The 2,481-nt window shown below is 45.6% G+C and overlaps 1 non-coding gene across 1 annotated transcript; it reads left to right on the top strand.

Moving 5' to 3' along the window:
• The first annotated feature begins 683 nt into the window (after positions 1-683).
• On the top strand, positions 684-756 carry TRNAC-ACA (transfer RNA cysteine (anticodon ACA)). The gene has a single exon. It is a non-coding gene; the product is annotated as a tRNA-Cys (tRNA).
• The last annotated feature ends 1,725 nt before the right edge of the window (positions 757-2,481 follow it).

The following is a 2,481-nucleotide window of genomic DNA, read 5'->3' on the forward strand; positions in this document are numbered from 1 at the left end:
GGACTCCACTTCCCTGCACAACTCTCTGGAAATGGCCTCTAGGCAATAATCTGTGCAATTGTAAGGAACCTCTCGTTTTTTTTTCACTTTTTCAGGGATTGTACTGCCTAATGTCCAATATCTGAAAATTGTTGTTTCTCAAGCTTTATCTGGGTTTTTAGGGAAGGCTAAATCTTATCCCTATTTCTACTGCTTTGTAAGAAACAGAAGTCTTCTTATAAAATTTAAAGGTAGTTTTTTTCCCCCTCCTCTTTAACTGACCAAGAAACTCAGGCTCAGAGGAGTTATGACACTTTCCCAAGGTCACACAGCTGGACTGTGGAAGCGCTGGGTCTGTAAATCAGATCCCCTGCCTTGGAAGCTTGTATGGCTTACCTAATGTTCCACACCACAGCCCCATGCTGATAACCCTCAATAAATTGACTAAGGGTGGGCATGAAGAACCCAAGTTCAGCTATTAGAATTGCTGTCTCTTGAATCTCCATTTGTGTCAAAGATTCCCCAACCAATGCATCCTCCTGAAAATTTAGGGAATGTTATGGACTCTCTTCCCATACAATACAATTTTAGGAAATTTTTGACCTTGTTGTGACAGAGATGGCAGGTAATCTAGTCACTATCTACTCTCCTTCTTTCTTTCCAAGAACACTCTAATCTTTTAGGGTACATTTAGCAGTGTGACTTCCCTGGTGGCTCAGATGGTAAAGCGTCTGCCTACAATGCAGGAGACCCAGGTTCAATCCCTGGGTCAGGAAGATCTCCTGGAGAAGGAAATGGCAACTCATTCCAGTATTCTTGGCTGGAAAATCCCACGGACGGAGGAGCCTGGTAGGCTACATACAGTCCGTGGGGTCACAAAGAGTCAGACACGACTGAGCAACTTCATTCACTTAGCAGTGTACTAACTCAGATACACATACAATTTCCCAGCCTCTCATGAAGTTTGCAGTGACCAGTGGAAGGTATGGGGAAAACTTCCCAGGAAAGGTCTTACACTTTTGCCCCTTGCATTTATCCCTTTTTCCTGATCAGAAAGACACCCTGAGGGTCAGTGTGGAGGAGAATACTCCCTGTTACCATGAGGACAAGAACCCTCATGTTGGAGTCCCTAGTGGAGGAGGCATGCACCCTGAGTCCCAGATCCTGGACCTGCTCGTTCAGGAATTCTCATGTGAGAGAAAAACAAGTCCGTATTTGACTTGACCCCTGTCAGGTGTCTATGTCTCACTGAATTCCTTAAGGAGAAGAGACTTTGTCTCCTTCATCTTTTGACTATAATTTTCATGATGACAAGAGCAGGGCTGGAACGTGGTGGGAATATTGTAAATGAAAATGACAGATGCTATCTGAAAGTATAATAAGACCCAACGTTATCACCCATTAAAATACAAAGAAGCTGATGAGATTAGTCCACGAAGAGGGCAAAGTCTTGCAGAAACAGGATTCAGAGAAGTTAGACATGACATCAAGTAGTGAGCTGCCACTGAGGCTACAGATCCGCCTCTGGCTCTACCAAGGGCTTGGGCAAATCACTCCTCTTCTCTGAACCCGTGTTTCCTTCAGAATAGAGGGACTAAAGTCCTTCTCAGCTCAGACCTTCTCCTTGGCTTTGACATGATGAAGCCAGTGATTATTACAAACCTACTCTCTTCCTGTAAAGGTCAATAGACATTTTAAGACACCCCCTCTTGAGCAAGGGGGATGTAGACTCAGCCTGTAGATCAGTCTGTCCCATTGCTGGTTAGGAACCACTTCTTGTGGGAGTTTGGACAGCAGGCTTTCCTTGAAGGAAAGGGTGTGGTCCGTTTTGGGGCACAGAGACACCCCAGGTCAGGTAACCAGGAGATCTGCTTGGTCAAGGACCATTCAGCCACTCAGTGGAGGGACAGCCAAGCCAGACAGCGAGGAGTAAGTCAGATGGACCAGCACAGCCTCGAGGGCTATCTCTAAGCCTCAGTGTCCTCCACTGTGGCACAGGGATCATGGCAGCAGCTTCCTGAAAGGAATTAGGATCATTAAAGGAGATAAGAAGAATTTAAGGTGTCCATGACGCCAAGCTCCAAATGCAGACTATTATACTATAAGTGAAAAGTGAAAGTCTCTCAGTCATGTCTGACTCTTTGTGACCCCATGGACTATACGGTCCATAGAATTCTCCAGGCTAGGATACTGGAGTGGGTAGCCTTTCCCTTCTCCAGGGCATCTTCCCAACCTAGGGATCAAACCCAGATCTTCCGCCTTGCAGGCGGATTCTTTACCAGCTGAGCCACAAGGGAATACTATAGGTCCTCCGCAGTGTGCTGGGGGATGTGGATGGAGTAGGGGGACTGAATTGACCCATCTTGCCAAACACCTCTGCAGCATACTTGTGCTTGACACCCAGTCATCTTTAAAACTTTCAAAGTATATCAGGAAGATTTTTCCATTTTATCCCATTTCATATTGCTCTTTACCTCTGCCAACTAGGATTTATTGTTTCCA

This window comes from Bos taurus, chromosome 6 (genome assembly GCF_002263795.3).
Source record: "Bos taurus isolate L1 Dominette 01449 registration number 42190680 breed Hereford chromosome 6, ARS-UCD2.0, whole genome shotgun sequence".
Taxonomy (NCBI): Eukaryota; Metazoa; Chordata; class Mammalia; order Artiodactyla; family Bovidae; genus Bos; species Bos taurus.